Genomic DNA, 13,757 nt, shown 5'->3' with positions numbered 1-13,757 from the left:
TGATTAGGCAATATCCTTCTAAGCCACTTTCCCAATGTGTGTGTGTGTGTGTGTGTGTGTGTGTGTGTGTGTGTGTTTTACTGGAGATGGAACCTAGAGACTTCTGTGTCTTAAGCAAGTATTCAGTCTTAGGCCATATCACTCCTTGTCCATTTTTGTGTTCCCACCCCTGTCTCTGTGCTGCATAGCATGTCTCTGAGGTCCTGAAAGTGCTGTGAAGCCTAGCTGAACAGGGCTTTTGTTGTCTTCCCTCACCCAGGTGGATGGTTCACCCACATGTAGCCTTGTGCAGAGGCCTTGCCCCTATCGCTCTCCTTCTGTCTCTGCAGGTTCATCTCAGCGTCCTGTTTAGATAAACCAAAGAAGGTCGACAAGCCTGGGCTACAGAGTGAGCTCAAAGCCAACCTCATTGGGCAGCTTAGTAAAACCAAAAGATGGAATATCAACAGAGAACAGTTTAGAGGCAGAGTATGTGACTGAGAGGTACAGGGAACTGGGCTCTAGTCCCAGTCACTTCCCTGTGTGTCCTCAGAGAAGCCAGTCCCCTCTCTTAAGAATTTGTTGTATCAGAGAATTGGACACTGTCGCCTACTAACTCCTGGAGTAGTTGGCAAGACAGGAGTTAGGAATTACCTTGGATAGGCTCAAGTTGCTAGGAACCTTCCAGTCTTCTGATCTTGGACTCTCAAACCCAGTAGAGGCTTGGGGTAAAGCCACTCCCTCTTCAGAAGGAATGATGGGGTGAGGGATTGGGACTTGGGGGTCACTGACTCCATCACTATCAGGCATCCTGAGGCAGGTATGGCAGTGATGTGGCACTTACTGGACTGGAGAAAGTGTCTCTGTGCCAGGCCTTGAGGGACTTCAAAAATTGGGAGAGATGGTACTGATGTGTTCCAGGTTCTAAGCATGCCCGAGGGACGGCTGAATGGTCTGAGGGAAGAGCATCTGTGAATGGAAAACAGGCCTGATTGTTGTGAGAGAAGACAGGGTGTGAGGGAAGAATTAAGGGCATGAGTAAAGTTGAGGGCCTATAAGAGGAAGTGAGAGATGGTGACATTCGATGGTTTTGGTGAAGATCTGAGGGAAGACGTGAGGCTGTAAGGGAGGAGGTGAAGCATGAGGACATAATGTGGATAAGCGGTCTGAGGGAGAGCACACCGTCTAAGTCTGAGGACTAAGTTGGGAGAAGTAGTTTTGGTTTTTTTTGTCCAAGGTAGGGTCTTGCTGTAGCCCAGGCTGATCTGGAATTCACTCTGACATCTTGGGCTGGCCTTGAACTCACGGCGGTCCTCCTACCTGTCTCCTGAGTGCTGGAATTTGTAAAGACGTGCACCACCATGCCTGGCCCAGAAGTGGTTTTGAGGGAAGAAATTTGGAGACATCTTGAGCCTAAAGGCCAGTTCTGAGGGAGAAGGGAAATTTGAGGTAAAAAAATCTAAACTTCTGAGAATGTGGGGGAAGAGGAACTCTTCTCCATTATTTGTGGGAATGTAAACTGGTACAGCCATTATGGAAATCAGTGTGGTGGCTCCTGAGACAACAAGAAATAGATTTACCAAATGGCTCACTATATCACTCCTTGGCATATACCCTAAGGGCTCTACTCAGTGTAGAGATACTTGCTCATCCATGTTTATTGCTGGCCTATTCACAATAGTTAGGGAGTGGGACCAGCCCAGGTTCTCTTCAACTGATGAAAGGATAATGAAGATGTAGCAAAATTACACAATCAACCTTTAGCTGTTAAGAAAACATGAAATTTTCAGAGAAATGGATGGATCTGGAAAACATACTTAAGTGAGGTAACCCAGGCACAGAAAGTCAAATGTGGATCCTCCTTTTTCAAATGGTTAGATTTGTATGAGAGTTAGAGTAAAAAGCAGTAGTAGGGGCCAGGAAGCCAGAAACTGGCTATGAGGGAGGGAGAAGAGCGGAGAGCTTAAGGGGAGGATATAGTCGATATCTAAGTTGCAGGGCAGAATACTGGCGGTGAAGGGGTCTAAATGGGGTCAGGGGAGGGATGGAGGAGGAGATGGGATGGGGAGATTCAAAATTAAAAATGTTATGAATAAGCCAAATGGAAACCCACTTCTTTGCTTGCTAAATTATGGATGTTAAAAAAGAGAGTTTTGGCAGACATGCCACATGGGGGTGGACAATGCTGCGCTCAGAAGCCACAGACCATTACAAGAAAATGTCAGGGCCAGCGCTGGGATGCCTTCAGCAAGCCAATGGCCAGGAAGGCCCCTGATGCCCTACCACATGTTGCAAGACTCTTTGTTGCCCACAAGAACTGTTTGGTAAGACCCTGTTTCTGAAGATACCACACGATTGGGCTGAAGGACATTCTTTTATTTCTATATTTTAAAACTAAGTCTCAAACACTCCTTTTTATACCTTATTTGGTGAGCAAAGCAATTTTTATAAGACATTTTACAATTCGTAGCCCTGCTATTTACAAAAATGACTGCTAGGTGGCGCTGCTTACCTTCACTTTGGGAGGATCAGTGCAGGTAGATGTTTCCGTGAGGAAGGTAGATAAGGGGAAGTGGGGAAAGAGACTGGGAGAAAGAATTTTGCTTAATTCTCATGATTTTTCATTTTCTTTCTGAAGTATATATATGAAGATGTGTAGGATTAAGAAAATTTGAAGATAGTGCCACAGTTACATGCAAAATAGAGGAAAACATCATGGTGCTGAGGATGGTGTGGATGGACAGAGAGGTTTGATTTTTTTTTTTTTTTAACTTGAAAGTCACTCAGAGGCCTAGGCTCAGCTCCACAGTAGTTCTGTGTGTGTGTGTGTTGTGTGCTCAACTCTCTCTTGCTTGCTTTTCTTTCTTTTTCTTTTTTTTCTCTTTTTAAATGTTTTTTATTATTAACAAGTTGTTTCATGTGGATACATCATGTTTTGGTACCCTCTTTTCCCTTGTCCCTGTCCCCACCATTCCGCTGAGGATGTCTTTTTCTTTTTGGAATGAAAATTTCACTCTATAGCTTGGACTTATTACACTAAGAGGCTCACTTTAGCCCTGAACTTGCTGTGGTCCTGTTGTTTCTATATCCCCAGGGATGACAAGCAAGTGTCATTGCCCTTCCTCTCAGACAGTGAGATTTTGGGGATACTACATCAGGGAAGTGATTACTTCTGCCTGACAGGTATATTATTGAATAACCTGATGGATGAGCCTTATATTTCTGATGTACATGCATAGCTACAAACCAATATACATACATACACACATGTGCTAGGAAACTTGAGTTGCATTGGAGCCTTATCTTGACTCTTGAGATACCGAAGCAACGAGGTTCTTAAGGCATTGAGGTAGTGGTCTCCAGATTTTTGTCATATGAATGTAAAGACTTGAAATATACAGACAACAGGGTAAGATTTAGAAAGATTTTTTTTTAAATAAGGTTTTTTTTAATTAATTAATTTATTTATTTGAGAGCGACAGACACAGAGAGAAAGACAGATAGAGGGAGAGAGAGAGAATGGGCACGCCAGGGCTTCCAGCCTCTGCAAACGAACTCCAGCCCTAGAAAGATTTTTTTTAAAGTTATGGCTTAGAGCTGGAGAGACGGCTTAGCGGTTAAGTGCTTGCCTGTGAAGCCTAAGTACCCCAGTTTGAGGCTCGATTCCCCAGGACCCACGTTAGCCAGATGCACAAGGGGGCGCACGCATCTGGAGTTCGTTTGCAGTGGCTGGAGGCCCTGGCGCGCCCATTCTCTCTCTCTCTCTCTGCCTCTTTCTCTCGCTGTCTGTCACTCTCAAATATATATATATATATATATATAATAAGTTATCGCTTAGGCGAGAGAAAACTCAGTTTAGAGCTAAAGGAAAGGGATAAAAAGGCAAGCCTACTGCCCATTTCCACAGGGACCAGGCTTCTGGAGCCCATCCCAAACCCAGGGCTGTAGTCTTTTGTGGAAGTGGGAACAGACCTACTCAGTCTAGTCCTGATGTGGGGCCTGGGGTGAGGGTTTCTGGGAAATGCTAATCCCTCTACACTCCTTCCTCTCCCAGGAAAGGAAGAGATAAGAACACAGCACTTATTAACTTCCTCTGTTGAGGCTTTAGGAGGTAAGAAAAAAGCCAGACTCCCCCCTCTGATTATTTTTGACCTGTAGTAAACAGGAATGACTTACATTCTCCTACAGGGTCAAAAACATTCCATGATTCCTACTTTTGAGGGGCCCTGTTACCTCTAGACTGCCTCACATGCATACACACATTATACATACAACAGGTGAGTAGCAACTTGGGGGGGGGGAAGAAAAGAAAACTTGGTCTGTGTACATAGGTATACATAAGAGCCTGTCTCAAAATGAACAAAAGAAATGTGATACCTAGAGATCTTTGTATTTCTAAAGCTCTCATAGAAACCAATTTTTTAGCCTCCAAACCTCTGAAAATGTGTTGGCGGGAGGTGGGGGAACAGCTCATAGGAGTGTCCACTTACCCCACCCCAATGTGTTTTGACGGACTCTCTCTGTGGCTTGCCTGTCTCCACCTCTTAGGTGGTTATAATTGTACATGATCACACTTTTTATGTCCTTTTAAAATTAATATAAGAAGTCTTTACCATTAATTTTTAAAATTTATTTGCAAGGAGAGAGAGTGTGTTACAGTCAGATTGCTGGTAGAAATCACCCAACCAAGAGCAGCTTGTGGCGGGGGGGAAGGTTTATTTTGGATTATAGGCTGGAGGGGGAAGCTCCATGATAGCGGGGAAAACTATGGCATGAGCAGAGGTTGGACATCACCCCTTGGCCAACATAAGGTGGACAATAGCAACAGGAGAGTGTGCCAAACACTAGCAAGGGGGAGCTGGCTAAATAAGCCCGCCTCCAACAATACATTGCTTCCAGGAGGTGTTAATTCCCAAATCTCCATCAGCTGGGAACCTAGCATTCAGAACACCTAAGTTAATAGGGGACACTTGAATCAAACCACCACAGAGAAAGAGAGAAAGAGAAAGAGAATATGAATGGGTGTTCCAGGTCCTCTATCTGTTGCAAATGAACTCCAGATGCACGCATCATTTTGTGCATCTGGCTTTACATGGGTATGGGGGAATTGAACCCAGGTCATAAGGCTTTGTAGGCAAGCATCTTAATGGCTGAGCCATCTCACAGGTGATTAATAGGCATATAATCCAAACCCAATACTCCTTTTTCTTTCATTAGTTTCATCTTTGCTTAGTAGGATTCCCATTTTATTAGTGAGATACTTTTATTTATTCCATGATTGGTAGTCTTCTAATTCAAGGGCCTCTTATGCCAATCACTGCTTGTGGTATCTGTTAATAAATAAATAAATCCATTAGGTAATAAGATGGTAAGAGAGTAAGTTAGGTGATCATTGCCAGTCTTTCGCATGTGTTACTGGCTTGCTTTCTTTTTATTCCCCTCTTTCCCTCTCTTTTTCTTTCTTCCTCCTTCTTTCCCCATCTTCCTTCCCTTCCTTCCTTTTTCCTTCCTTCCCTCCCCCTCCCTCTCTTTCTTTTTTAAAAACTAACTCATGGATAAACACTCCTTATTTGGCTACTAGAAATTAATTGTATATGGCAATGTAGCCCTAGTATTTACAGAAAATGAATGGTAGGTGGCACCGTCTACCTTTACTTTGTGAGGACAAGTGCAGGTGTCTGTGTGTGTAAGGATAGAGTAGGACAGGGAAGGTGGATGCAATAAAAGGACAGATTTTTTTTTTTTTTTAATTCTTGTGATTTTTCATTTTCTTTCTGCTTTATATGAAGATGTGTGTGTGTGTGTGTGTGTGTGTGTGTGTGTGTGTGTGTGGTGGTTTGATTCAGGTGTCCCCTATTAACTTAGGTATTCTGAATGCTAGGTTCCCAGCTGATGGAGATTTGGGAATTAACGCCTCCTGGAGGGAGTGTATTGTTAGGGGCGGGTTTATGGGTGTTGTAGCCAGTTCCCCCATGCCAGTGTTTGGCACACTCTCCTGTTACTATTGTCCACCATATGTTGTCCAGGGGGTGAGGTCCACCTTCTGCTCATGCCATTGTTTCCCCCTGCCATCATGGAGGTTCCCCTTGAGCCCGTAAGCCAAAATAAGCCTCTTTTTTTCCACAAGCTGCTCTTGTTTGGGTGATTTCTACCAGCAATGCGAACCTGACTACAACAGTGTGATAAGGAAAATTAGAGGGTAGCATCACAGTAACAAATGCAAAAAAGAGAAAGAAATAAAGGTGCTGAAATTCATTTATAGTGTGGATGGACAGCGACATTTGATGTTTTTGTCATTTAAATTTTGGACCTGAAACTCACTCTGAGTCCCAGGCCGGCCTCCACAGTGTTTTTTTGTGACATGTGCAACTTTTTTTTTAAGCCAAAGTTTCACACTGAAGCCTGGACTTACTTCACTTTGAAGCTCACTTTAGCTCTAAACTTGGTGTTGTTCTACTAAACATGTGTTCCACCACCTTTTCTTTCAAAGAGTGAAAATTTGGGGAATACCTCAAGAGTGGAACATCTAACTTCTACTTGGTAGGTATCTTAGAGAATAACTTCATAGAAGAGCCTATGTTTCTGATGTACATGAATGACCTTGGATCTATGAACATTTGATCTGCATACAAAAAATGTGTAAGAGTTGAGACAAAGAAAACTGAATGAAAACTTGGTCTTTGTACATTCTCATACATAAGATCCTATCTCAAAAAGAAAAAAAAAAGGTATCTAGAGTTCCTGTATTTAGAAAGTTATCAAAGGAACTAATTTTAACCTACAAACTTGTGAAAGGTGTGCTTATGTGGAGGGGTTGCTGGGAAATGCCTATGTATCCTATATGCTGGCTTGGGTGAAATCTCACTCTGGCCTTCCTGCCTCTACCTCCCACGTGGTGGCATTTGTACATGACCACACATTTTCTTTCCTTTATTGATTAATATAAGAAGCTCTTTACCATTCTTTTAAAAATATTTTGTTTATTTGTTTCCTTATTTCACAGACAGACTCCTGCTATGCAGCTCAGAGAGTAATCACCCTGCTTCTGCTTCACAGATGATCAGTTGGTAAGCGTATGACCCAAACCCAGAACTCTCCTTAACTTTTCTTTTATGTCATTACTTCCAACTTTAATACTGGGATTCTTAGTTTATTAATAAAATACTTTAAGCATATTTTATCTTTATTTTTTTTGAGAGAGAAAGGCAGAGAGAAAGAGAGAGAATGAATGAGAGAATGAGTGTGCCAGGGCCTCCAGCCACTGCAAACAAACTCCAGATGCATGTGCCACTTTGTGCATCTAGCTTTCATGGGTCCTGGGGAATTGAACTGTGGTCCTTTGGCTTTGCAGACAAGCGCCTTAATGGCTAAGCCATCTATCCAGCCCATAATGAGATACTTTTTAAAAAAGTCTGTGACATGGAAGGTCCTCCTGTCTGACCCAAAGACCTCCTAGTCTAGTCACTGCCCCTGGACTTTGTTAATAAATAAATAAATTCATTAAGTAATAATTTGGTAAGAGAGTAAGTTCAGGTGATCATTTGTGATCTTTCGCATCTTACTTGATTACTTTCTTTTTATTCATGTTTCATTTCCTTCTTTTTTATTCTTTATATTTTTAAAGCCTAAGTCTTTTAAAAATATTGTATTCATTTATTTATTTGAGAAGGGGGAGAGAGAAAGAGAGAGAGGGAGAAAGAGGCCAATATATATAAAGAATGAGCATGCCAAGGCCTCTAGCCATTGCAAATGAACTCGACGCATTTGCCACCTGTGCATCTGTCTTATGTGGGTACTAGAGAATCAAATTTGGGTCCTTGGCTTCACAAGTAAGTTCCTTAACCATTAAACAGGAACAAATGCAATACAGAAAATATGGGTTGAAGATACACTCATGATTTTGTCTTTGTTTTTAACCTGGGACTCTGAGGCTCAGGCTTGCTACCCATTGATTTTATTTATTTTGTAGCATGCTAAACTTTTCTTTCCTTTGTTTTTATTTGTTTGTTTGTTTTACCAGGTAGGGTCTCACTCTAGCCCAGGCTGACCTGAAATTCACTATGGAGTCTCAGGGTGGCCTCGAACTCACAGTGATCTTCCTACCTCTGCCTCCAGAGTGCTGGGATTAAAGGCGTGTGCCACCACACTTTCTTGTTTTTTTAAAGCTTTTATGCTTTTTTTTTTTTTTTTTTTTTAATGAGAGAGAGAGAGAGAGAAAGAATTGGCACACCAGGGCCTCAAGCCACTGTAAGCGAACTCCAGAGTATGCTACCTGTGTGCATGTGTGACATTGTGCATGTGTCACCTTGTGTGTCTGGCTTACATAGGATCTGGGAGTAGAACATGAGTCCTTAAGCTTCGCAAGCAAGCACCTTAAGTGCTAAACCATCTCTCCAGCCCTTCTTTTATTTATATTTTTTTTAAGGAAAGGTTCCACACTATGGCTTAGTCTGGACTTTCTTTGTGGCTTTCTTTAGCCCTGGACTGTCTGTGGTCCTGCTGCTCCATATCTCTAGGGTTAAGAAGTAATTGCTATCCCATTTCCCTTCAGAGAGTGCCAGTAATAGCAGGACATGCACCTGACCTTATGTGAGGACGTGCCACAAAATTTTCTTGTAACAATCTATGACTTTGGGAAGCAACATTATCCAACCCCCCAAAGGGTACATCTGACCTTTTTTTTTTTTTTTTTTTTTTTGGGGTAGAGTCTCACTCTAGCACAGGCTGATCTGGAATTCACTCTGTATTCTCGGGGTGGCCTTGAACTCACAGTGATCCTCCTACTTCAGCCTCCTGAGTGCTGGGATTAAAGGTGAGTGCCACCACACTTGGCTCTCTCTCTCTCTCTTTCTCTCTCTTTTTTATATTTTAAAAAAATTTAACTAGCAAGGAAGTTGGTTTTCATATGGCCTGTTCATAGCATCTTTAATTTTGATTTGTTATCCTCCTATGCCCTTCTTTCCTTCATCCCCTCCCCTCACCCCACTTAGAGTATTTCACCCCTAACACTGTACCCCCCTGTTTACATATCTACTATATCCTCCTCTTAAGTCCTCTGCTTTCCTCTCTTCCTCATGGGCCCTTTCTAGCTTCCTGGCCTCTATTACTGACTTTTATTCCAACACACATACAAATCTAAACATTTGTAGCTAGTATCCACATACGAGAGAGAACAAGCAACATTTGATTTCTAAGCCTGGGTTACCTTACTTGGTATAATCTTTTCCAGATCCATCCATTTTCTGAAAATTTAATTTTTCTTTATAGTTTAATAAAAGTCCATTGTATAAATATGCCATATCTTCATCATCTATTCATCAGTTGATCGGCATCTAGGCTAGTCCTGTTTTCCAACTATTGTGAACAGAGCAGCAATAAATAAAGCAAGTGCCTTTAAACATGAGCCATCTCTGTAGCTTATATGTTTTAAGGTAATACTTTCTTATTTTGCAAGCAGAATGAGATAGAGAGAGAGTGAGTGAGAGAGTCTAAAGAGAGATTGAAACATGCATACAGAAAGAGAGAGAGAAAGAGAGAAAGAGAGAGAAAGAGAGAGAGAGAGAGAGAGAGAGAGAGAGAGAGAGAGAGAGAGAAAGAGAGAGAGAGAGAGAGAGAGAGAGAGAGAGAGAGAGGGAGAGAATGGATGAATGGATGTGCCAGGGCCTGCAGCTGCTGCAAACGAAGTCCAGATGCATGTGTTACTTTGTGCATATGGCTACCGGCGAATCAAACAGGTATTGCTAGGCTTTTCAGAGAAGTGCCTTAACCACTGAAGCATCTTTCCAGCCCTAAGGTATTCTTGAGAGTTGCAAATGAAAACAAGTCTCAATGACCTACTACACCTGTCAAGGATTTTTATCTGTCACACTCATTCTTTTCTAAGTTAGGCCAATGGTAATAGGATCTGTACAGTACTTTAAGCATGCTTAAACTGAAGGCAAATTATAAATTCACTCCCGTTTAAAATAAATCTAGCCTTGGCATAGGAAGCCATAGCTGGCTGACTGTTCAGGGATTCTCAGAATGGATGTGGATTGAAGATTCTAACAGAGGCATCAGATTTGGTGGCCTTTGAAAGTTCCTGCTGAAACCCAGCAGTGGAACTGTCAGAGATGGATGGATTCTTTACTCAGGATGCTGCTGTTGATCTCTAGGCTCTCCTTACTGGCCCCAGCCCAGCCAGATTGAGGTGTTTCTTTCCAGAACAGATAGAAGTAACCACTGGGTCGCTGCTGGAAGGAGGAAGTTGAGACACAGGAGACTAGCACATTGTACCCCAAAGGACAGGCTGAATGCTGCTCTGGGTGCAGCCCTGGACATAGTGGTAGTGTTCAGCTTGTGTACTTCGCCTGGCATGGTGGTAGTAATCCTCACCACTTGCTAGGTTCTGGGGAGCACTGCCACAGGGCATCTCGGTCTCCATCTGCTTTATAAAAAAACTTCTTATTGGCAACTTCAATAAATACAGGCAACATAGCATGATCATAATCCCTTCCTAATACTCTCCCTTTCCCCCTCAAACGACCCCCTCCACTGAATCCTTTCTTCTTTCCAACCAGTCTCCCATTTTAGTGTCATCATTTCTTCCTTTCCTGTTATGCAGGTCTTGTGTAGGTAGCATCAGCCACTGTGAGAACCATCTCCTTCTTTCTCTTCTGTTGTCTTTCCCGCTTGGTTCTCTCTTTCTCCAACCAGTGCATCCCCCATTGATTAGGAACAAGCTCTATGATTTTCTACCCATTCATCACAAATGTTATTGGTTGCTCTTACTCCCACTTTTCAATCCCTAATTTCAACTCCTCTTCCAGCTTGGGGAGTATTTCTTAGAGCCTGGCTCCTTGCTTTTCTTCTTTTTAGTAGGTTTCCCCCTCTGCTTCATAAACCAAGTTGGATCTAAAGTTCTTCTCTCAAACTCTAGGAAAAGCTTCCAGCTCTCTTCCCACTTCTGGAACCTTCAAAGAGTTCCCTGTGGACCTCAGTAGCTTCTTGACTGTACAAGCTTGGCATCATGAAAATGAAGCAGGTGTTCTGTGTCGTCCTCACCATAGCAAGGGGCAAAAGTCTTCTTTGCTCCCGGTTATAAAAACACTGATTCCAGTACTGAGCCAGTTCCACTCAAATTTCCTCGATCACTTTCATGTTTTGTATGTTTAGTTTTTCCACTCAATCCAATTCTAATTGCAGTGCACCCTGATCTTGGTTCTTTACATAACTGTAGCTACAGAGTCTCTTCTGTAGCTATTTATCCTTGCATTTGAGCCCACCACCCCTCACACAGCTTCATTATGTGACTTTTGCACTGTAGCTATTGTAGTAATTTTTGCACTGTTGTGATATTGTCCAATGACCAGCGACCCACACCACTGCTCTTTCAAAGCTCTTGTCTGAAGTCTGTTCTAAATCTTCCACACACTATGAAATTTGTCTGTATTGACACACTGCTAGTGCCTAGATTCCTTTGTCTCCCCCAAAGTTGCCACATATCTGAACAGGTTCACCTCTTCTAGGATGGGAGCCCAGATGATGTTTGTATCATAGTTGGGTGTGCAAAAAATTTCACACAGTTCTTGATCTTTAAGTTTTAAGTTTAAGCTTTAAGTTCCTGCTTTCTTTCCTTTTTCTGTTTTCTCATCAGTTCTACTTGAGAGAGCCAATCTTTTTCTAGTTGCAAGACAGTTGATTTTCCTTCCTGAAATGGCTTGACAGGTAACTCACTGTGCAGGGTGCTCAGCTCTTTTTGGCAGATGGATGTGCTTTTTATAAGCCTTTCCTTCAGAGGCTGAGCTTCAGCTGTCATCCCGTCCAGGAAGTCCCTGATGAGCTTCTTCATAATTTTGGTTCTTTGTAACCACTGCTCCTCTGGAATCTCAGTTTATTTCCATGTTTCTAAAAGGCGAGTTAGTTAGGACTTTCTGGAGATACACAATGCATCCCCCTGCCAGCACCTCACTTCTCATGCTCCAAGCAGTTGAGAGTGAAGACCTCTACCTCCTTCAGGAAGGACATCTACAGACACCTTTGGCCTTCCTTTAGGTCTTTCCATTGGGCCCCCTCAATTCAAACATCACAGTTTGTTTCTTATAGGAGCTGTATTTCCTTATGTCTTTAAAGAAGCCAGCATTGCTCCTTTTACTAGAAAATAATGAAATCCTAGATAGAGGTAGCATTTCAATAATACCAACATCGTCAGTTATGTTCCTTAATTGCTTAACTATTTAATTAATTGGGTTAGTTACTCAGTCAATTCGCAGGCAATTTCTGACCATTTATTAATTTCAGGGCACCCTGCTATGGCTCTGAGGCAGCCACATGTTCTCAGACTTCAGTGTTTGAAGGAAGCAGCTGAGCTCTGACTTCCTGCTGGTGACTACGAATTGAATTAACTAGAACTGGTTGTAGAGAAACATCTCAGGAGTCAGCGAACTGGTCAGAGTCCAGGATCTGAGACTCCAGGCCATGTGATTGGGAGGATATTTTCTCTTCTCTGTCATCCCTAGTCTTCTGCTATAGACAATGTGTAGGTCAGACCTCATCTTTCCCTCTGGCACTGACATCTCCATCATGGTCAGACACATGGAAAGGAAAGTGTGAAGTGTGAAGAGGAGGCACTGAAGCTGGGCTCAGAACCCCTACATCTCTGTACTGAATTGCTCCCCACTTCATCTGAGATATCAGTCTGGAAGTTTACGTACAGACCTGGGTGGCAGGGAGGTACCCAACACAGGACATAGACCTTCCTGTAACAAAGTCACAGGGAGAATAAATGAGTCCCTTACATTTGTTTTTCCAAGTTCAGATAAAGTTTTACATCCCAAGTTTAATCAAATAAAGCTATGATCAGATTTTAGACCTGCATAGAGTTCATACTAAATTTTGCTGGCTGTGTACTTATGGGAAAGCTAACACATGGAAAGGATCCTTTAATTCTTAGCTACCCCAACTTGTTTCCCTAGAGTGGGACTGTGAGTCCCAGGCTGACTTTGGGCTCTGACTTTTACCAGGCAAACCTTGCCACTCTAGTGACCTGGATGGGGAATTGAAATCATTCCACCAGAAAAGGCAGGGGCAACACTAGCAGTCTATCTTGCGTTTGCATCCATGCCTTTGATCTGCCTGTCTATGTCTCATTAGGATGTAGAATGCACAGGTCAGCATACCTGTTGTATCAGAAAACCCAGACCTCACTTGTTTCAAGCTTCATTTGTGTAACTGCAGCGGAGCTAAGAAGCAGCTACAGTCTGCAGACTGGTCAGTCCCTTGACTGAGTCACCTCTGGCTTTCCTTCATTTACCTTTGCAGGCTGGTCAAGTTCCATGTCTGAGTCAAGTATTTCTCCTGACTGGAGCTCTTTGCTCTTGATATAGAATAATGTCATTTGTATAATTGGACAAAAACATTAGTTTCTTAAATTTTTTTTTGCATGTGAAAGTGTGTGTTTGTGGTATGCATGTGTGGGTGGGTGCATGTGTGCTCATGTGTGTGGGGTTTTGGAAACTGTGTCATTTAGGAGAGGCCCCTTTCTCCTCAGGATCGTGGGATGGGATTGTGTGCTTTTGAAATCTCTTACTTTCAAATTTCCGCATCCCTCCTGTGGTGTTGTTTGTGCTTTCCTGGGACCCTTTCAACTTCAGATATTTTAGTCCTTATTTTGATTTCCTCATTCACCAGCTTGTACTGTTTCTCTTCATAGTCTGCCATATTACCTGGAAAACCTCTCTTCTTTCTTTCTTTCTTTCTTTCTTTCTTTCTTTCTTTCTTTCTTTCTTTCTTCCTTTCTT

At 42.5% G+C, this 13,757-nt stretch overlaps 1 pseudogene; it reads right to left on the bottom strand.

Annotated features, from left to right (window-relative positions):
* Nucleotides 1–251: 251 nt before the first annotated feature.
* LOC101605329 lies at nt 252–11,936 on the bottom strand (annotated as a pseudogene).
* Nucleotides 11,937–13,757: the final 1,821 nt, after the last annotated feature.

The sequence above is a fragment of the Jaculus jaculus genome, chromosome 5, assembly GCF_020740685.1.
Source record: "Jaculus jaculus isolate mJacJac1 chromosome 5, mJacJac1.mat.Y.cur, whole genome shotgun sequence".
Lineage (NCBI taxonomy): Eukaryota > Metazoa > Chordata > Mammalia > Rodentia > Dipodidae > Jaculus > Jaculus jaculus.
The sequence above is the reverse complement of the archived record's forward strand: the minus strand, read 5'-3'. Positions and strand labels throughout refer to the sequence as shown.